The 23,131-nt window shown below is 48.1% G+C and overlaps 1 long non-coding RNA gene across 1 annotated transcript in view; it reads right to left on the reverse strand.

Moving 5' to 3' along the window:
* LOC110402823 overlaps positions 3,918-23,131 on the reverse strand; it is a 37,866-nt gene continuing 18,652 nt past the window's right edge. Inside the window, exons 2-3 of the long non-coding RNA XR_002441329.1 lie at positions 8,898-9,011; positions 3,918-6,687 (exon numbers count right to left, since the gene is read on the reverse strand). This is a non-coding gene — a long non-coding RNA (uncharacterized LOC110402823). The remainder of the gene's footprint in view (positions 6,688-8,897; positions 9,012-23,131) is intronic.

Genomic DNA, 23,131 nt, shown 5'->3' on the forward strand with positions numbered 1-23,131 from the left:
GGCCTTCGGGCTACCATGGCAACGCGGTGGGGCTTCGCGTTTCCATGGCGACACGGTGGGACAAGATGGCGGCCTGAAGGGTTGGGAGAAGCAGGCCGCGGAGGGCAGGCCCGGGGCCCCGTCTGCGGGGCTCCGTAACAAAGCAGTGTAAAAGAAGCAACACCACGACTCCCTGGCCACGTATAGATTGTAGTTAGGAGGTTTACAAGAACCAGTAAGATATTTTCTCCACAGCATCTCAGAACTGTGTTTGTAGGGGCACAGAAAGCACATCTTTGGGACCCGGATAGTAAGGGAGATATGAGCCTAGGGCCTGTTTTCCCTGCCAAATAATTACAGAGACCCAGCCTACACAAAATAACAAAGTAATGTGAGATTAAATGTGAGAAATGATTATTTCAGTGCTAACAAAGTCAGGTATCCCTTTCTGGGAGGGATGGGCTCCTGATGTACCCTGTTACAGCCACACTTCTAAGAAGGAACCAAGCAGTGAATGATGGGGTGACATGGAGGAGTAGGAGTGGCACACGAAGCGCTATCTCCAAAATGGGGAGTTGGAAATATGGACTGCTAGCTTTGAGCTGAACGCTCTTTTAGTCAGGATGATCTTCTCAGCCAAACTTCTCCGATCTTAACTATAGCACCAGACGCAGTGATGCACATGCATACGTCCACTCCATGTGGAAACTGAAAGTCTTGCCACATTCAGCAATATTCTCTCTCTAGCCATGAAAGCATGTATGTTTTCCAGCCAGCCCAAACTCTAGCAACTGCTTGAAGCCTATCCCAGGTCTTGCAGATGAGCTTACCTCCCTTTGGGAAAATGTCAGGTGGAACACACAAGCCTCACGCTTAGCTGAAGCAGTCCAGTGGGCTGGAGGCTTAAATACATCATCAGCAATAAAAGGGGGATGTTCTTCAGTGCCTAACAACATCCCTTGTTGTTTCCAATCTTCAAGGGATTAGTCAAGCTCTAAAGAAATGCTATCTCCCAGAACAAGCTCATTATTTGATGACCACGTACGAGTTCACAATTTATTGCAGCAGCACTTCTAACTGCTCCTGCATGACAAGCACATCCCATAAATGCCAGCCCAACTCAGAGGAGATGCGCTCCTGAACTGCCACTTGCAGGCAGCTTTCAAACGTTTCTGCTGGGATTTGGCCCTTGGGGAGCAGACACATCACTATTTTTCAGCAGTAGCTTGGTTGTGGGCCAAGGCGAAACAGATACATGGCAGACATCCGGTGGAGAAGAAGCAGAGCATGTTTATCTCCATTCTGTCATAGACATCACTGGGTCTGCTCATGGTCATCACGAACCAGGGGCTTGAAGGTGCAGGATGGCCCCTCGGGCTGGATTATGGCTTGCTCTGGGAAACTTTACCAAGCACAGAAGAGATTGAATGAGAACCATATTCTTGCCTTGACTCACATGCTCTCAAAATCCAGGAAGCCCAGATAGCAGAACCAGGTGTCAACTGGGATTTCTACGATGCATCAGCGCTGGCCAGCCATACAGGACACTTAATTCCCTTGTAGATGCCTGTATTGGAATGAGGAATCTAAATCTGTCTTGATACCTAAATCACTGCAATGGGCTGTGCCGAAACCACAGGTACCAACTGAACGAGCCTCATGAAGTACAAACTCCAGACCTCATTCCTGAACCTTAGTTCTTTCTTCTCTTCCAAGTTTTAATGCTGCAAACAAAAATGAAGCACCATATTCTCTTTATTGCAGCAGATATTCCAGGCATAAAACTCCCATGTGTTTTATAGAAAAAGTATAAAGACTTTTGAGTTGTTAACTACAATGCTATAGGCAAAGCAGCAATCTGCTTTAACAGTTTCCATCAGCCAAAGGTTTAATTACCAGCAGTTGGGCCAGCCTTCTCCAGGAACAATTATAAGCCAGTGAAGTCATTTCACAGGGCATTTACCAGCAGCAGATTCAGAAAATGGAGGCTGTTCATGTTCACTGGCTGATTAAAGGCCTGTGAGCTTAACATGAAACTAATGTTTGACACCTAGGAAAAAGTATTTTCTGAGCAAACACAGGTTGGACAATGAAGAGAAACTAGAAACCTTATTTTCCGTCCTCACTTTGGGACAGAAATGACAGACAACCCAAACCATGCTGAAAAAAGCAATAACGCAAACCTTCCTTTTACATCTGGGTCCAGATTAGAATTCTGTATCATTTTGTGATTCAAGAGCTGCTACCTCCTGAGCAGACCTGGCAAAGCCTGTGCCTTCTGCATCTGTTTTCTGTTGGTCTGTTTAACTTGCTGTCTCCTGAAGCAGCAAATAGCATGAGATCACAATTTTTTTTTCCTTCTGAGATTCCCATATCATTATGGACTTGTCATCACAGACCGGCAAATTTGACTCTCCACGGTAGACCTCAGGGTCAGACCTCAGCTGACATTTTAACCCAGGATGGACATAATTTGTACCAGGACCTAATTGACACTGGTTAAGCTCAGACCGCATTTTTGTTTTTCGGAGCCAAATCACGTCCAGCCAAGCCAGGTTACTGCATGAGCAAGGAGCAAGCCCCGCCTTTTGAGAATTAATTTATCCTTTAAAGGATGCTTTTGACATTCATGCTATGGAAGTTTCTCTTTGCTGATTCTCAGCTATCCAGGAAGGTTCTGAACATGAGTAATTAATTTGGGTAATCAATTTCTTAGCATGGCACTGAAAACAGGAGCACACTTGAGGCCCTCCTCCTCTGCAGCCCACTGAAGGCAACTGGGATTTTCCCATGGTCCAGCAGGCTGTAGATTAGGTTGCTGAGAGCATTCAGCTTTTTTTTTTTTTTTTTTTTTTACTGGCTAAATAGCCATAGAGACCCTCCATTAGGCAACACCAGACACAGAAACCAAGGTGGAAGTTAGTCCTGCTGAGCCCCAGGCCCTGATCCAAACCCGCATGCAAGCCCATGCTTAACCTCAGCCATGTGCTAGAGCCACAACCTTTAACCAAGCCTCACCAGGGCAGTGCCAAGACACCTGGCTCAGTACCAACACACCCCTAATCCAGCACTGGGAACCTGGAGCTCAGCCCATGGCAGGATGAGGCTCCATGTGCCATGAGATAATCACATAAGATAATCTCTGTATTACAGGATCTCAGCTCCGGGATAGGCTTAACAGAGGTGCTGCGTGCCCTGTTCTGCCTTGGCCCCATCTTCCCAGCTTTTGCTCTCCTAAGCTGGAATCAAACAATCACCATCATCTCTGGCACTGCAGCAGTCATGTTTTTTTGGAATTTCTTAGAGGCAAACAGAAACCCACTTATCTGAAGAGCTAACAGGTGAAAAAACTACAATGGAAAACTGCTCCTTAAACCATAGAAACCAATGGTTTTCAACATCTTTTGATTTGTGGATCTTTATGCATTTTGTAGCAAAGAGGTACAGTCTTACAGAGAAAGTTTAAGGCTGTGACCTCGTCTCCTCTGAGCCAGCACTCACAGAGCCCTCAGGGGCTATCTTGTGACCCCTAAGGTCTGAAACCACAGCTATTTTCCTTTACAAGGGCCAAGTTTTACTTCTCAAATCTCAGTGAAGAGGGGGCACGTACTCCCAGCAGGTTTCTCCTCTCCTTGCAGAATGCCACAAGGCTTTCTGCATAGCCAGTGCTGCGCTGAGGGGAGAGCAGCTCTAGACCGAAGTGAAGTCCTGGTGCAGCCAGGAGCATGGGATGTGAAGATGGTGTGGGGCTGTAGAAGTGGCCAGCACATTCTAGTTCCAACCTTTGGTTTTTCTCCTTCAGTAGAGTTCTATTTTCAAAAAATAAAATCTGAACTGAAAGAAAGCTTAGTATGCAATATGATTTTTTTTATTTTTTATTTTTTAATACATATTCTTACATATACTTTTTGGTAAATTAAAATAAAATTCATCCTGAACATACATTTACCAAATACTATAAATTTACCCCTTCGGATTGCAAAGCCAGAACTGAGGAATGAAACAAGTGTGAGAGACGAATTATTCCTATATATTTTCATATAGCTGAAGAAATATTTTTGCAACTAATATTTTCGAAGTATCTAGAAAGCATCTTTTTGACATCTCTAAATGAATACTTTTTAAAAACCATGTTAAATATTTCATGACATTTAATTTTCCTGAATTAGCTCAATGGCTGAGTTGTAATTCAAACACTATATATAGAGAAATCAGAAAGCAATTGCTTTAATTTTCACCACTGTGCTAAAAAATGTCAACTTAATTGTCAAAACAATCGATAAAACTAGAGATTTGAAAAGAAAATTGTGAAATGTTTGTTAGTTTTGGCATAGAATGAGTTATTAGAATCACTATACTAGAAAAACTCAATTTCAAACAAACAAACTTCTTGTTGTTGCATGCTCAAGTGAACGAACTGAGGTTGTTTAGTCTCAGTGGGAGAGAATTACAGGGAAGACAACACGATAGTAGTTTTTACATATATAAAATGCAGCTGTAAAGAAGTCTGGGGTGGGCAAGTGGAGAAGAAAGCTGGATGTGAGGAAGCACTTCCCAGCACTTCAGGCAGCAAAACGTTGAGAGAAATGGCTTCAGAAGAGCCAAGGGTCTCCACCACCAGACATTTTTAAGAATAAACAGCTGTCAGGCAAGGCAGAGCAGAGGTCAGTGCAGTCCTGGGATAATGAGATGTGGTTTTCAGTGGTTTCAGATGTGTGGATCCCCACACAAGTTCTCGAGGAGATGCAGATCCATAGATGCCCCATGGGTCCAGGCTGCTGTACAAAAACTTCGACCTCTCTGTGCTGAATGATTGTTGCCAGCCCACTGGAAATCAGTCTTGTTCCCATGACCAGGATGCTTCCCACACCATTCCCACCTCCTCCTGCAGCTGTCACGGCCCCATCACTCCACTCAGAGACACGGCTGTGCCATCCCTGGTGGCAGCCAGCTTTGCAGCAGTCAACGTGGGAAATCATCCTCTTCTAATGGCAAGACAGAAGGATGGATGTTTGCCAAGCCCAGAGCCAGCAGCAGACCATCATATGATGTGAAAATCATGCCAAATACCCCTCAGTGCCCTCTGACTACTTGCAAGAGTAAGAGGAGAGGTGGTGGCCTCCACTTGTGCCAGGGGAGGTTCAGACTGGATATTAGGAAACACTTCTCAGAAAGAGTAGTCAGGCACAGGAATGGGCTGCCCAGGAAAGTGGCGGAGACACCATCCCTAGAGGTGTTCAAGAACCTTGAAGATGTGGCACTGAGGGATGTGGTCAGTGGGCATGATGGAGATGGATTGATGGTTGGACTTGATGATCTTAGAGGTGTCTTCCAATCTTAATGCTTCTATAGTTCTCATGCAGCCTTGGCATGCTACCAGCAAAGAATTCCACAAAACCTTGATGCTTTCTCTCTGCAGCAAGCTGCCATTTACTGAGACTGGGTTTTGGAGGAGGTCTTCAAAGGATTGCTGAAGTGCAGAGACCTCAGTTCTTACCAAGGCTCTCGAAGGTAACTTCCTTTTATGACTTCGGAAAATCACCCCTCCAAGGCAGGAGCTGCCTTCCAAAATGTTCTAGTAGAAGCTGCTTTACAGCAGTTTCTCCATTTCTTTAGCGAAGCATTTTCTTTAGCAAAGTCCTGGCACAACTGCAGGCCCGACTGACACCCCCAAGGTTTACAAGGGCCACATGTGTTAATGAAGATTTCCAAATCTTCATTAGCTAGCATCAACTGCAAGTTCTGAGCCTGAGCTATAAAGACTGTAAATAAGCAGGCTGAAGGCCAGGGAGGCTTAGCAGCTCTTTGATGAGGAATCCAAGATCGCTGGAGAGAGATCTGTACCACGCCCTGGCTGTGAACATGGATGTCGAAGATCTCAGCTAGCAATAAATTAGCGGTTCAGTAAGGAATGCTCCAATTAAAGTAGGGGCAACCAAAATTAGACCCTTTACTACTGCAGCAGTAAGGTGAAGACAAGGGTGATGGGTTTCTTCTGGTCACTAAAGTAAAAGCATTGGTGGAAAATCCTAGTTTTGGAGCCAAGGTGAAGATGAAGTATTTTTAGTACAACCAGAAAAACTCATTTCATTTTGGGTCAAGGAGAAGTATTCTGCCTGACCAGTAACAAAGTATTCTAGTTTGCTTGAAGACTATCTAATCTTTAAAATGTCAAACTCAAACCCACAGCTTTTCCTTCTTTTAAATTAAAGTCCATCTGAAAAATGAAGAAAACCTGTCTTTAAACTCAGTGATCTTCAGTAAAGCAAACTGCTTTAGTCTGAGAATGCTGATATGAAGCATTTTGATATTTAAGGAAGGAAAGAAGGACGTCCATTGTTTTGCCTTGTCATTGACTGACTCCAGCCCAGAGCTGGGAGTTATTTTGGTTGCCTTCCTTTTCCCTGGAGATTCCATTTTCTTTAACTCGCGAAACACTCTCCTCTAATTCATTTTGAAGTACAAATGATCAGACTCAGTAAGGCTCAAGAGAACATGGCTGAGCTGCCAGTTTGCACAAATGCCAGGCAGAACAGTTCCATTTTTTTCCCCTCCTTTGCATTTTGGGTTTCCTTTGAAATTGTACCTGAGGAAGCATGGGGTCCTCAGGACCAGCTGCCCCTCAAACACACACAGCAAAACCATCCAAGCCCACATGCTCTGCCATGTAACCTGCACACCACAAAAATTCAGATGCCATCTTCAGTCCTGCAAAATATTAAGGCAGGCATTCAAGATTCACCCAATGATTAAGCATGAGCAGCTTGTAATTGTTTCCAGATTCCTCTCCTAGCAGGAGGAAAGGCCCCGCAATTCCTGTCCACGTGCTCAGTGTAGCAATGCACTCCCAAACAGACTGAAGATGGGTTGAAGAGGACTAACTGATACCCTGAGCTTTGCAGCTGAGACCAAGCCAGCATTACCTTTTAATTCAACACAATCAGCTTGGAAAAAACAGGATTATTTAGCCAGCGTGCATCAGGGTACATCCTCATCATCCCTGCAGCAACACCTGTGCACCAGCAACTAGAAACCCTCTTACATACACATGCTGAGACTCAGTCTGCATTTCTGCATCTGGCTTGGGAGCATTAAATGAAGATCAACTGTTGGAACCGGCCTCATTTAGGGAAGTGGACTGTCTGTGCTCACAGACAGGACCTTCATCCTCCAGGTTTTATAGAGAGTCCCCAGGACTGCAGCCTTTCTGCAGAAGCCATAGCACGACCCATGGAGCATCTGGAGAGACTTGCCTCATGTCCCGAACCCTTCCCTTCATGCCAATCCAGCAATGTATTTTTTTCCCCCACAGACTGCTTGGCTATGAAAAAAAGATCTTTGAAAACTTCCTCAGGGCTTCAAAACCCTCAGCAGCCCCAGCCCGAGCCTGAAAGCAAGCTCAGGTCTCCCCACTGCCTTTGAACACAGTGGGGATCTGCTCCAGCAGGTTAGCTCTCAGGGGCCATATTGCTCCCTGCAGCTAAACCAGACAACATGTGAAATGGCAAGTACCTCTTAATTTTTATTATTTTTAAACAGGACAGTTTAAGAGCTATGGTTTTTTATTATTATTACTATTTTACTGGCAAATTTAGTGTGCTGCCTTTTCCCTCCTTAATGAAGGGAACCAAGGGCTAGTGCTCAGCTTCTGCTTTCTAGAAGCAGTCCCTAGAAACCTGTTGTGAATAACCATAATCTCACCTCCCCATTCTCCATCCCCCCCCCCCTCCAGATAGAGCAGCTTTCATCAGCTCAAACTGTTTTTCTTTTCTTGCCTCTTTACCCTCACCTTTTCTCTAAGGTTCCATTTATTTCCAAGCCCATATCCAGGACAAGGACCTATGGCTTGCGCAATCCCTTCACGTGCAAAAAGAGAAGGGTCCTGTCCCAGGATGAAAACCTGGATGCATTCCTTAAGATCATCTGATCAAGGGAAAGGGGTTCATCACCCCTCACTCATCACCTCCTGAGAGCCTTTCTCTGTGGGGAGGTGGGAAAAGGAACATCAGCACCAATGGGCAGAGAACACCCATTGGACTCATGCAATAATCCAGTTTTACTGGGATTTCCCCTCTGCAGGCTGAGCTGTGTCTGCTCCCTCCAAGCATCATCACCCATGGGAAAACCACATCGCAGGAATGAGGGGCAGGACTTCGAAGTCAGGACAGATTTGCCCCTCACCACTAATTCATAGCCCCCCCCAATGGGCTGCTGCAGCATGGAAGCCATTAACATTTAAAAATACTTGCAGGAATGGGAGGGGAAAAAAAAAAGGTATTTGCGGAGGCCCATTCCTCAGCACACTTTCATGTGTGCCAAAGTTTGTTGGCATGGCTCTGAGTTTGATAGGGAACATCTGGGCTGCTGTTGCTGCCTGGATGCTGGCTGAGGGCAGCAAACAAAGGGGGTTTGTGCAGGAATGCACGGGGAGGAGGCAGCTCAGAGGCAGAACACAAGAATACTCAGTGGAGAAAGCTGAATGCACACCCTGGCTTTTTCCAAGGGGATGAGCCTCCCCCTTCCCTATTTTTCTCCCCAGTGCATGCTGCAGCAACAATAGCAAGCAAGGCTCTGGCATGCCTCAGTGCCCCACTACCTGTGGTAAAGTCAAGTGCCTAAGGAGGTGCTAGGGAGCTCCTTAGAGTGGACATGCACATCAGGACTGCCACCTGGAGCCAGATTTCCATTCCTTCCACCTCTAGGGCCCCTCAAAGCCACGCCAGAGAAGGTAGTTGGGCAGAGCATGGGACAAGCATCCCTCTTGCTTCATCCTGCTTCGCCTCTGCAGTTCCCCCCTTCCTGGTCTGGGCAGCCTTTGGGAATGATCTGCTGTCATCCTGGATGATTACTGGACTTTGCAGTGGAGGTTCAATAGCATCTTTAACACCTTTGGAGACCCACACGCAGCAAAGTCATACCTGTAGAACCTCGATGTTGGAGGCCATGAAGGATGCTGAGTTTTGATGATATCCAAGGAAGGGGAGCTGGTTCATGCTGTTACTGTCTCAGCACCTGTTTGCCTGGATTTGTCCCTGGAACAACAAAGAAAAACGCAGTGAGGGGTCAGCATGGTTCATTTGCCCCCTGGCCACAGCTTGCCCAATGGGATCCAGCTGAGGAGCTGCCAGTGCAGTGGGCTGGAGGGAAAATGCTCGTGAAGCTTCTTGCAGGCAAGAGGAGCTCAAACACTTGCTTCATCTTGGAAATGCATGCCAATTTATTCCAAGTTGTCCAAACATTTGGCTTCTGTTTTTCCATCAGTGACACATCCCAGGGTTTCTAATTGAAAAGGTCTTTTCTCTCCACGATTAGGCTGCTTGTAGAAAAAAAAAACAACTATCAAAACAGGAAGCTTGAAATTATCAAAGAAAAATATTTTCATTGACCTAGAAATTTCTTACCCTTTGGTTTTTTGGTTTCAGGACTGACTCTTCATCTCCATGAGAGAAGAGAACCACTGTCAGTATCTCAAAAATGCCAAAAGGAGGAAAAAGTTATTCATTACTAACATCTATTTTTAACCTGGGACCATCAGTCACATCTCATAGATGGCAGCTGGATCCCCTTGAGGCTCTGCCATTGAGTTTATCAACGCTTTGAAGCCAGAGGGGATTTTTGTGGGTGGGGCATCCTCCAGCTCTGTGCTAACAGAGTCAGAACAGCAGTTGTTACAGATTGGTAAGAGCTGAGAGCATCTCTGAAGAGTTTGTGTTCAAGAAACGTCTAGGTGTTGTACTGAGGGACATGGTTTAGTGGGGAATATTGGTGATAGACAAACAGTTGGACTGGATGGTCTTGCAGATCTTTTCCAACCTTGGTGAATCTACGACTGTCCTGCTGGTTTCTGTAGCCAGTTTCTGATGTCACATGCCTCTCCCATCCATCTACCACTGAAAATAAAATTCTCAATTCTTCCCCCCCCCCCCCCCTCCCCAGTTCCATAACTCAAAGAATGAGATGGACGTTTCTGAACGTTTCCAAGAAGTTTGCCACCAGGCAAGGACCAGGCATGCAAAAACCTTCAACCTGAGACATGAATGTTTGCAAAAATTATTAGCTTATGAAAACAGCTCTAATGGAAACTGTTTTACTGCCACAATTTTAACGCTACGAACAGAGCCTGCTGTAATATATAACATTATCAAGTGCCTGTCAGCATTTAATAGACGCTGTAATTAACTGCTGTGGAAGAACATGGCAAAAATTTATTTTTAGGAAAACTGCATAATTCTGGCCTTATTTCTTTTTTAAAATCTCTATATAAGACTTAATAAAGTACATAGGACAGAGTAAATACAAGACACAAACATGGATCTTGTGGCACTACTTAGCGATTGGATTTTCTTTTCTGTTAAACTACATAATCCAGAAACAACAGCGATGTTTGCCTTGGGGCTGGGCCAGGCACTCAACTCTGGATTCAGCCTTCGTGCCTGGTGCAGCCCCAACCTGTCCATTTCCACTGGCCAAGCGTGCTCACAGCCAGGGCTTGGCAGTCCCCATTTCACGGTGTCCACCTCCTGGTGCTTTGTGCCCCGAATCAGTACAACCAAAGAAACTCAGCCAAGCGTGACAAGCCCGCCTCTTCCCCATTCTATCAATCCTGTGCCCAAAACCCACTTTATTCCCTCAGCTCTGCAGGCTGGCAGGCCTCTTCCATCTCCCCCGATAGTCCAACAGCTGTTCTCTGTCCCTTCAGAGATTAGTTTGTTTTCCTAGTGCAATTACTGCCACGTGGCCCTGCTTTCTGCACAGATCAAGCCTGGATAGAGATAAAGCAGTGATAAGACCGCCTGCTGCTGCCGACCACGCTGCCCTTGGAGACACAAGCTGGGACTGCAGGGTCGCTCCTGCCCTGAGCTCCACAAAACCTCAGCACCAATTAGCCAACATCTGGCTGAACACCCACCTGCCTGCACCCAGGGCAGATCCCGCGCTCAGCCCAAGCCCACCCCACGAAGATGCTGGTCAATGGCATCCCCTATGCCAAGCATCCTGCAGGCATAGAATCTAATGGACACAGTTAGTGGGCATGATGGTTGGACTAGATTATCTCAGTGGTCTTTTTCCAGCCTTAATAATTCCATGACCCAGTCCTGATGCATTCCATCACCTCCTGAGGTCCCCTCATTGTCCCCAACCCACACGCGGGCGCAGCGGCGGTGAGCCCATGGCACCATGGGGCATGCTGGGAGGAGACACCCGGAGCTGCGCTGCCTGCAGGAGATGTTCATCCTCGCCAGATGTCTCTCATAAAGCTGCAAGTACTTTATTTTAATAATAAGCCTTAATGTATTCATTAAAGGCTCCCAGTGACCTGGGATGAATTTCCCTGCTATTGTAAAGGGCTGTGGGAATCTGGAAACCACTGCATTACAGTTAATAACTTTAATTTTACAAGGCCCAAAATAGACAACTGAAAAAATACACAAACTCACTGTTTCCAATTAAGAAGGGATTTCTTCTAATTCCTCTGCCACCGGCGCTCTTGTTTAGCAAACAGCATCGGCTGACATTCAGCCATAGGCAAGGGGAAAGCGCCGAGTGTCACCTCCAGCATCTCAGCTGCAAGAGGCAAGGAAGAGGACAGGAGCTCTCCTCCCCATCGCCGGTCTGTGACTGCAAACCCAGACTGGGGGAGCCACGGGCAAACCTTAACGCCTGCTTAGCCCCAGTGGGTACTCAACCACAGGACGGCTTCCAACCGTCCTCACCCTGCTCCATCCTGGGAGGGCTCCAGCACCCACTGATATTTGAGGTTGGGCACACCTCAGATTTTAGGGCCAGGAAGGAATATTCCCCCAAGATCAGTTTACATTGGGTTTATTTTTTCTGTCTCTTCCTCGCCCTGTAGAGCAATGGGTAGATTGGATTCCATAGGGAAAAAAAAAAAGATGGGAATGGTGAACAAAACAGTTTTCCCTGCTTTTTGTTTAACTTCTGGGAACCTGATGCTTTCCAGCCCAAATCTTTTAATTTCCAGTTAGACTCATTTTTGCTTTCCAGTTAAAAATCAGTTAAGAAGACGATCAACACTTATATGGGAATTTACTCAGCACAAGCCAAGCATTCTGGGGAGGAAAAAGGAATTTGTGAGTCCTTGCTTGGTGCCGCTGCTGCTGTCCATGCAGTGCTGCAAGCAGTACTCAACTCCCACAGCAGCAGGCTCATTTCTCCAGCTGAACCCATCGCAGTCAGAAGTGATTTTCATATGCCTCAAGCCTGCATTTCCCCATAAACACGGCAGCTCTGGGAGCTGGGGATGGAGCACTGGGGCAGCCCATCAACAGTAACAGGTATACTGAGAGCATCATTCCAGCATCGCTATTGAGGAGCACGGGCAGGCACATCCATAGCTCTCTTTGAATGCCCTGGGAACGGAACATTTGCTCCTTGGTTTAAAGCCATCTAAATACCTGGAGATAAGCTCTAGCCACCAGATGATAAAGCCCAAAGCTCATGCTTATGCCCACGACAGAATGAATGGGAAAGATGCTCCTTGAGCACCCCCAGCCTCCCACCTAGGATCTGCCAGAGATATTTGACCAAAAGTGCCTAAAATCTGTAGAAGCCAAGCCTACAATACCAACAAACAGCTCCCAAAGTCTCCCATTCCCACACATGTCAGCTATGGGGTGTCTCACAGCAATGCCCTGCCTTCAGAGGACTGAAGCCTCCACCCAAGCAGTTTGGAGCCAATAATCTCTCAGTTGAAGGCAACTTTTAATAATTAATAAAAAAAATAAAATCACAAAGCCTGTTTAAGAAAATCTGCCTGGCTTGTGTCAACTGTCAAAAAGGAAAAATGCTCAACTTTCTGTCTCCAGCTGCAAAAACTCAGGTTTAAATAAAAACTTGATTTTCAGGTGTAAGACAAAGATTAAAGAAAAATTAGAGAATCAACTCTTACTTTTGCTAACAACACCCATGATGGCCACACTCAGACTTCCAGCAAGTCCAGCTCTAGATACCACAAAGGGAACTGAGCAGCAGGTGTGAGGACAGGCAGAAACAGCGGGGACTGGAGCCCAACAGCCAAGCATCCCCAGCTCCCCTCCAGGATTTAAGGGATTTTCCAGCAACTCAGGTGAAAGCAGCAGCCCTGGGGGTGCCAGCTGCCCTGCCCAGTGGCACCGCGCAGGCTGCAGGCGAGCACAGCCGCTGCCTCCCCATCTGGAGCCCATGTACGGCGAGTGGTAAGATTTATGTCGTGCTGAAGCATTCCACAGTTTTGAGCACAGAAATGATTGAACTCCAGATGTTAACAAGATGCAGGACCCTTTTTATTATTATTATTAAAAACGTGATTTCTTGTTTCGCTCATGACAAAACCCATCAGATTAACTTATTAGGAGTAGAACTGCCATCAGGCCAGCGATGAGCAAGGACAGCTCCAGCTGCCTGGCAGCACTGCCTGACACAGTGGTATGGAGACAATGCTTGCAGGAAAGCCTTCAGCCTGCTCAGAGGGATCCAAACCTTTAGCAAAGGTTCTGCTTCTCCAGCAAGTGAACAGCAGTGGGAACCTGCCCGCTGTCATCTCAGCTCCTATGGATGGGATGAATGCAGGACCATGGGTGCTGTGCTGGGACAATCCAGCTCCCATGCCCCAATCCCCTTCAGAGAGATTATCACCAATGCCATTTCCCATTGGAAAGGTACCAAATCCCCCAGTATTCCCACAGTATCTGCCAGGAGCATCCCTTGCACAGCCGACATCTGCAACCCAGAGCGGGGCTGGGAGCTGTTGCACTGTCACTGTGTTATCACAGCAACTTCATCGCACGCTCACAGCACACACATCTTTGCGCCAGGAGATCAAACAGGTACGGGACAGCCCTGCACCCCACTGTCAGCAGGCACTGCCCCACGCTGAAAATGAATCCACCCAGAGGGATGCTGGAAACAGAGCTCAGCATCTTGCCACCCTCCTGGCCACAGGTTGTGCTTTGCTTGGGGCCCATCTCCTTCCTGGTGTCACCAAGCAAGCCCCAGCCCTGCTGACCCTCCTGGTTTCTCCCCTGATCCTGGATGTGCATCCCCACCAAAACAAGCACAGGGGAGGTTTGGGCTGCCCCATGCCCCTCTGCTGCTCCCCTGACACACATAGGTCAGACCTGGAAGCACGCGGTGGGGTGAAGCCCCCACTTCCCACCCCTCCAGAGAACTGGGAGATGATCACTTCCATTTGTTGAGCCATATCCAAGACAAAATGAGTCCTTACTTTTATACAGCCCCATGTAAGTCATCATTTAGTGCTCCCAGGTGCTCTGTATCCAAAGCACATTGCTCCCCAAGCAGCCCTCAGAGGCTGCACCACTGCCATCCCGTGCATGGATGGAGCAGAGACCAGAGGGCTCCAGCACCACAGCTCATCCCCAGGCAGGAGGCAGGCCATCCCCTACATGGACATACATCTAGACCAATGGCACAAGGTTATTTTACTCTCTCTGCAACCTGAAGTCTAACCCAATCTACTCAACTGGAAACAGAACTTATATTGCATCCTGAGTCCTTTAGAGCTCCTTTTCATAAAGCCAACTTTCTTTCCTGATTCAACAAGCTCCCAAATGTCCAATTCCCCACCAGCCCCCAGCAGAGCAGCAGAAGAGACATTGAACCCAGAAGCCCCACAGCTTCCCCCTTAGGGGCAAACCAAGTCCCACCATCTAGACAACACCACGGGGCCAGCAGGATGAGGCCATTTCCCTGCGCAGAGGCTTTCAGCATCCGTAGCCTTGGAAAAAATAAAAGCCCCCAACCAAAAAAGCACTGGGTGAGTTCAGGCACTGTGAATGATGTGCTGGATATTGGAGTTTCCTGGTGCCCAAGGTAAGTAGGAAGAAAGGCACTGAACAGAACAAGCAATCTGGAGAATCCAGTTTTTAAATAAGAGCTCACATTTTGCAGTATAGAATCATGGAGTCATTAAGGTTGGAAAAAACCTCTAAAACCAACCCCAATCCATCCTCACTGACCATGTCGCTCAGTGCCACATCTCCGTGGCTCTTGAACACCCCCAAGGACAGTGACTCCATATGAAACCCACGGTGCTCTTAGCCACATCAATGCATCAAGGCATCTGGGTACTTGGAGACCTTTTGCTCGGTAGAGCCAGAGAGAAAAGCACTGCACAGTGGCTTATATAGGGAGCTCACGGTTGAAAATGGGCTTCATTCAATAATTGTCAGCATTTGTCGTAACAGTAATCAGTAACAGTTAATATAACTTAAAGTAAATACCAGATTGCCATTTAATAGTGCTAATACTAACCTATAAAACATGTTTGTGTAATTATACCGATAAGTTTCCAATCAGCAGTGAATAAAGAAAGTCTGTCCGCAAAGCGTTACACAAAATTTGAGTCAGTAACTGAGAGAACAATTTGCAGAGCATCTTTGGGAGCGAGGAGAGCACAGCACTGATGGGCAGAGCCAAAGGGGCTCCATCCTTCCCCAGCCCTCACCCTGCTGCCACCCCTTTCTGTTGATGGAGCCCAGGATGCTGTTGGCCTTCCAGGCTGCAAGAGCACACTGCTGGCTCATGTCCAGCATTTCACCCACCAGGACTCCCAAGTCTTTCTCCCAGTCTGTACATATACCTGTGATTGCCCTGAGCCAAGCACAGCTCCTTGCACTTGGCCTTGCTGAACCTCATTAGATTCCAAAGCACCCCCAAATGTGCAAAATACACAGAATCTTTACTCTTTAATAAAAAAAAAAAGCTATATTTTAAAGAAGTGGCACTCAAATGGGTGAGACCTCATGGTGAGAGCTGAGATTCTCCATTGGCTCCATCACAACCTCTCCAACCTACACCAGGTGTGCTCTGGGGGCAGCAGCTGACCTACACAGCCCCTTCCAGGGCCAGCACCAAAGCATCCTGCAGGAGCAGCACACTCAGCGAGATGGTACCTGGGCAGCCTGGCACTTCCCAGCACCTCCACTTTCCAAAATCTTGTACTTCCTTCCTGAGCTTGGCAGGCTGGAGCGGCGTAGCCAGTAAACAAATGGGGCATAAAACAGTGAGTGCTCACAGTCTAATATCCAGCTGCACACTGACACAATTGGAGTCATCTGTGAGTAATTAGAAAATATAAACACTCACAACAGAACTTTGGTTCCTATACTCAGCGAGACATTAACGGGCTTTTCTTCAGCCAGAAAAACCTCATTATGGTGATAAATTATTAGCCTTTTTTCCTGAAGCAGCGTGAAAGCGTTACAATGGAAAAATGACAAAAGGAGAAACATACCCATTTTTGGCAACGCTGGCAGGGAGGACGGGTATGATGGAGCCGGAGCCTGCCTCAGTCACAAAGCCCTGGGGCTTCTCAACTGGCTGCTATCACTGCTCAGCATCCCCCCGGCTAAGGTTGAGGCCGGCTTGGGATGACAGACTGCCCTACTCTGTAATGGGATGGAGGCCAAAGGTGGGGGTCCCCAAGCTGTCACATGCCATGGAGATGGGACAGGATGCCGCTATGTGCATCGCTGCCTGGGCAACGTGACACCCTGCCCAGCATTGCTCCATCCATGTGTAAGGTCGCACATCCATGAGGGTGGTGGAAACTAGGAAGGAGCTGCTGTGGTTTGGCTCCCGGAGGCATTTGGAGAGGTGTGATCTTCCCTCACCCTGAAAACAAGTTGGGGAAATTCATGGGAACAGCTTTTCTTGTGGGTTATTCTGGTGCTAGTGGGGCTGGCCAGGGGCAAGGATGAGTGATGTGGGGCCATAAAGGACATCAGAGCATCACCACACCATGATCACCAACCACCTCCAGCCCTAAGGAGGGCTCAGCATCCTCAACACCACGTGTTATGGGGGTACTCTTCATTCCCAGTCCAACCTAATGCCGGCCACTGCAATACATCAACCAAACCCAGGACTCCCCATTCCAGTCCAACCCAACACCAGCCATCCCAATACATCAGCCAAACCCAGGACTCCCCATTCCAGTCCAACCCAACACCGGCCATCCCAATAACACCAACCAAACCCTTCCTTTAGTTCTGAGCCCAGTTCCCCCAGGACATCCCACCTGTAGTCCCCAGTCCCGCCTGCTAAATCACAGAGCATTTAATGGGTCCGACTCAGGGCTTCATGCAAAGGAAGAGAACAAATGACTGCTGGGGGAGATATGGTTTGCATCATTTAATCACCATTTACAATAAAACGCTGCAGCGGCTCTGCGGAGGGTAAGACAGCAGAGTTCAGCAGATTTTATCAATAACATCGCAGGATTCCTACTGCGTGGCTAAGAGAGTTGCCATGGTTATTATGACAGATTTACTATCATTGTAACTTAATTCACCATAATAAGTATCTGCATAGTTATTATTGTTTTACAATGATAACTATAACTCAACCGCAGCTTTATGACTAAATTTGTAACATCACTACGATGTTCTGGGAAGAATTGAAAGCAGGACAATTCACATGCTTTCTCAGAATATAGAAAGAAAAAGAAATTCTAGTTGGTTCCTTTTTCTCTCCTTTTTGATCGCTTCTTTGAGAACAATTTCTGTGGTTTGGTTACTGTTGGTTTGGGACAGGGTGCTCTGTCAGAACCAATGCACAGAGATAGCTGAAAAATGGGATTTTTCCACTGCAAAATTGATCCTGGGGAGAGAAAAAAAAATCCCCAAAGTCTTTCAACATAAAGCTGCTAAAAATTCCTAAGTGCTGCCAGTTGGGAAACAAATACAAAGTGCTGGCAAGGCAAATAAAAATCGTCAGGTTTAATTCAAAAGGAATGACCAGATCATCAAAAAAACGTCGCTGAAAAGGACCCTGGTAATCAGTGGAAACAAAGCACTGCTGGAAAAATAAATAAAGCCTAGGAGAGAGCTTCAGGGAAGTCTTAGGGGAGGGAACAGGGCCTGCTCCAGGCAGGATCTCTGTAACACTGCCCACATCCCTTGGGGACGAGTCACACCTGGGCTGGAGCCCCACAGACTCCCATGGGCTGAGAAGGAGAAATGGAACAGAATCACAGAGATTGGAAAGATCTCTAGGAACATCAGGTCCAACCCCAGCCCATCCGCACCGCGCCCACTGACCACGTCCCTCAGAGCCACATCCCCACAGTCCTTGAACACCTCTGGGAACAGTAACCGCCACCTCCCCTGGCAGCCTGTGCCAACTCCCAGTCGCTCCTTCCGAGAAGAAAGTGGAATCCCCCTCCCTGGAGGTACTTCGAGAGATGTGGATGTGGCACTGAGGGACACTGTTTAGTCACGGACTCGCAGTTAAGCTGATGGTTCACCCGCGTGATCTTAAGGCCTTCTCCAACCTGAATCGCTGTCATTCTCCAGTTATAATCCCATGCCACAGAGCAGCAAATCTGGGGGCTTCAGAAGCCCCTCCTGCCCGGGGAGCCCCAAAGCACTCCCATAAGCAGAAGGAGCAATGGCCCCAAGGCCAACCACTCGCATACCTGCCCTGCCAGCGGCACTGCATGTTAGCCTAGGCTTACATCACATTCCCCCCCCACCTCCTGCTCCCACAGCTGATATATGAGATCAGATATAGGAAAATCTACTCATAAAATTAATGGAGGCTGCATGAACTCGCAGATCATAAACTCAGAGGGGTTTGCAGCTTGCTTTTCAGGGAGGGGGGAGGGCACAGAGGCAATTTAGCAGTGAGGACTAATTCACAGCAGCTGTCCCATCACACCCCACACCCCTCCCTAGGCTCGGGGAGATTTAGGGGAACGCAGCACTGAGGACCAGAGGCGCTGGAGCTGGCACCCGCTGGGCCCAGCATGCTAAGGCTCTGCTCCCAGCCTGGGGCTGGTGGCCAAGCCACGCTCAGTGACAGCCTCCTGCCACAGCATCAATCACTGGCGGTGTGGGCCAAAGCATGAGCAGCTCCATCCCCTGCCATGGGGCCACGGAGATGACACACTGCTCAGGTCAGGGGCTGTGGGTAGGCACAGGGTGAGGAGGAGCTGTGCCGTGGCCCAGTAAGATGGACACAACATGGCTAGCAGAGAGCACCATGCTGGGGACAAGGTGCTCCTCCAACCTAGCCCAGGAGCCTCCATCTGGAATCCTCTGATTAGGGATATTTTGGGGTAAAGCCTTCTGAGTGAGCTTCCCAGCACCATGTTATGGCCCATCCAGGGTCTTCAACTGAGGAGCAATGGCGGTCCCAAAGCTATTCCCTCCACATTGCTCCATGGCAGCTGGTCCAGGCCCTCAGGGAGAAGCACCCCATGCCTGGCAGCTCCTCCCTGGGCAGGTCAAGCTTGAGAGCCCCTCTCTGCCGAGGAGAGACATGCACAGGCGTGGGATTGACACATCACAGCTCCAGTTCACCCACCTGCCCAAGGCAACAGCTCAGTGGGGAAGAGGAAGAGGATGCAGCCCTTCCTCAAGCCAGCATCAAGACAGTGAGGACCAGCCAGGCACCAAGACCACTCTGGGCCACCAGCTTTAGGTGGAACAACATAGCTGCTCCCTCCATCCCTGAATCAGACTCTTGGCCTGTCCTTTCTCAGGTTCTCTCAATGCCAAGGGCAACTTCTGCTCTGTTCCATCAGAAACCATCTTGGCACCCAGCAGCTCCAGCATCCATGACTCAGAGCCCTGCCCTAACCTCAAGGCTCCGCTGACTCAGAGGCAGCAACAAGCCCCAGCCCTTTTCAAGTGGTTTGGAGCTTCAGCCAAGGCATCCACCCAAGGGGAGCTGGGTATCACATGCACCAAGCCAGCACAAACCGTCCTCCTTTGGGCTCCCCTCATGGACAACCGTAAGCATCACACTCCTTTTACATACCTGCTCCACAGCAAGAGCTTCCCAAAACTTCTCCAAGCAAGGTGACATAAAATAACCTCCATACTCCCCAAGCTAGGGGCTCCCCTTCATCCTGTCTTCTCCTCATCCTCCTCCCTACCCTGCCGCTGGCAGTACTGAGGGAAGGGTAAACCCTCCTGCCTCCCGTTTTATAGGGCCCAGTGTTCCCCAGGTGGCTCCATCAGCCCAGGGAGGTTCTGCTGCTGGCCCACCTGTGGCCAGGACTTCCTTCACTCCCCATGCAGAGGTGGTTCTCCACAGGTGACAAGGAGCAGGAGGGACAGGGCTAGCTCTGGGCTGTTGTCTGAACAGACAGATGATGGGGGTTGCCATCCTCCCCACAGAGGATCCATACGGTCTGAGACGTGTTCTCCGAACCATCAACATCCACATTGCCTCTCAGCTCTGGACAGCGTTGCAGCCGATGGGGAGACATCTGTTCCCCATCCAGCCAGCAGTGTCTTCCTGATCTGCCTCTTAAAAATTACAAGGCAATTTGGAGTTTCTATTTTGTACTTTTGATTTGCCCAAACACCTGAAACATGAGCTCTCAATCCAGGATCAAAGGCTCTCTCTGGAGCAACACAGACGGCTATATCCACTGCCATATTTATGCATGATTAGGAACGCCTGCATTGGAGAGGGGATTTGGCACGGGTGCGTGCGCTGCAAAGCCCTGAAACTCCATCCTCTCTGGAGCAGGGGAGGTCCTGTCGGGTCAGGGCTTGTGCCAGCTCCCTGGGGTGACCCTTGGCAGGGAGGTGGCCCTTCTGTGTCATTTGTCCCCTGCTCCTGTACAGACCCAGACATACTGCTGGCTGGGATCTCACCTCTATGCCTTGCTCCACTGGTGGGGTGTTGCAATGTGGATGCAACCCTGGTGCCGTGATGTGGGAGGCAGCGGGGATGACACCAAGTCAAGCAAACGGTTAATGTTAATTAACACAAGGCATTAATGAGCTGGAGGGGTTATGGGTTGAGCCCATTCCCTGCGAGTCCAGAACCTTTGAGCAGGGCAGGGGGACCCCGCTCTGGATCTGTGGCTTTTGTGGATTCTGCTTCTCCCAAGGATAAAGTGCTTCAGAGGAGCAGGATGTGATCCCCATGTAAGGGAATGGTAGGCAGTGCAGGTACCAGGGAATGGTAGTTTGTGGGAAAGCCAGCAATAAAGTCAGGAGGATATAAAGACGCCTGCCCTTACACAGGTAGCAGAACAGGAGAACAGCCACACGTGTCAGACACTGATGCCTTTCCCTTCCTCTCTCCTCCTTTCAGATCAATTTGAAACATCGGAAAATGCAATAAAATGCCAGATGCCTCTGCCTTATGGACATAACCATTTTTGGATAATGTGTAATGAATCAGCTCAAGTCAAGTTTACCAGCCCAAGGCTGAGATACCCTTAACTCTGCCCTTCAAGGTGGGAACTTGATGCCTCCCTCTGGGCCAGTATAAGGTTAGTTTCCATCACACCAATATATAAACCAGTGCCACGCACTTTTATTAAAGCAGTCTAAAGGTGCATGCAGTGCAATCCTAACTCCTTCCCTTGGGAAATTTGTTGGATTTTTTTTTTTTGCCACAGTTTCCCATGGTGTTGAGGGACCTTCGGAGCAGAGCTGGGACGAGGCGCCCACGAGTTCTACAGATCCCAGCGTGCTCCTTCCCCAGCGCTTCAGAAGAGTTTTGCACCAGGAATGAGCTGGGAAGAAATTTTGCCACAAATATTTTCAGCAAATTATGAAGTCTTGGAAAAAGCAGATTTCGGTTCTACTGAGAAGTTTCTGTTTTGACAGATGTTTTAAGTATTTTTTTAAAAGATTTTTATTTCTTATTGAAACTAAAGGAGGTCTTGAAACCAAAGACGGGGCCAAGACAAAGGCTTTGAAAACATCTAAGCAAAATGTTTCCCTATTCACCATGTTCTCCATTTCAACAATTTGGGGAATGGGGAAAAATTCACAGAATTTCACCTTCCCTGAATCTGTCCTGTTCACTCAGAAAATCACAGAACCATAGAGTCATTAAGGTTGGAAAAGACCACTAAGATCATCCTGTCCCACCACCGACCCGTCCCCACCATGCCCACTAAAATGTTCTGGCTGAGAAATACCCTTCATGCCCCATTGAGCCTGGCTCCTTTGAACGTCGTGGAGCCAGTGGGACCCCCACCTCCAGCATCCCAGTGTGGTTTCCATGTCAATCAGCTGAAAACAGAGCCCTCCAGGAGGTCAGAGATTTTGCAGAGCTTCAAGGCTGCCAACTTAAAGGCAGAGTAGGCAATGGGTGCCCACGGGCATGTCCCACCGAAGACAAAATACAACCACTGCCCATCCCATCCCCGGCTGTATCCGGGAACCCCAGCTCGTTACAGGGGTTGAGAACCCCAGATAATTCCAGAGGCTTTGGGTCTGTAGTGCAACCCTGCAAGCAGCTCCGGTTCGGCAGCACGGCACACGTGCTGGCAAAAGGAAGCATTTAAAAACCACTGCTGGGAACCGCGCGGCGCTATCCAGTGGGTAGCTGCTTTCCTTCAACGGGCCATAAAAATCCCATTTGGAAATGCAATTGCCTTGCTCCCCTCCTGCATCACGCCGCTATTTCTAGGGGGCCCGTCTAGCGCATTAAAGCACGCGCGAAAGGGACCGGGATCTGCTGAACCTTAAAACAATTATTATTTTTTGCAAGCCACGCTCCTTCCAAGACTAACATTATTCTAAGATGCAGGTAACATGTGACACGTTTTCTTTTTCTCTCCAAAGTACAACACCCTTCCCTTCTTCTATCCCTCCTTCCCAAATATCAATCATCAGCAAAGACAAGGCAAATGAACTTTTAATCAATAACAGCTACTGTTTCTTGTACCGGGACTGTTTATGATTTAAAAGGGGAAAAAAAAAATTAAATCAATCCTGATGTGAACATTTTCCCACTTGGAAAAACAGCCCAATCCTATATCAAAAGGTTGAGTTTTTCATGTGTTTTTAAAAGGTTTAAAAGCTAAATTAATTTTAAATTGTTTTTACATATCTTGCCTATAGACAGAACCACATCACATGATGAGGAAGGGTGGTCCACGGTTTATTAATGTTCCCAGTAAGTGCTTTAGCACCAGTCTGTCTGCTGTACGCACATTCAATACCGCTGCCGTCTCAGCATCGAGCCGGCTCTAACCGCACGCAGCGCGGCGCGGCCGTCCCGGCGCTGGAGCTGGCGGTCTGTCCCCTTTCCACCCAGACCAGGTACAGCGCTTTGTGGTATGTCTGCAGGCAGGCAGCATCCAGTGAGGACCTCAGCCTAAATCCTAGTTTTTGTCAAGAAAATACCAAGAAAGAGACTGGCTTGGCTG

This window comes from Numida meleagris, chromosome 7 (assembly GCF_002078875.1).
Source record: "Numida meleagris isolate 19003 breed g44 Domestic line chromosome 7, NumMel1.0, whole genome shotgun sequence".
Taxonomy (NCBI): domain Eukaryota; kingdom Metazoa; phylum Chordata; class Aves; order Galliformes; family Numididae; genus Numida; species Numida meleagris.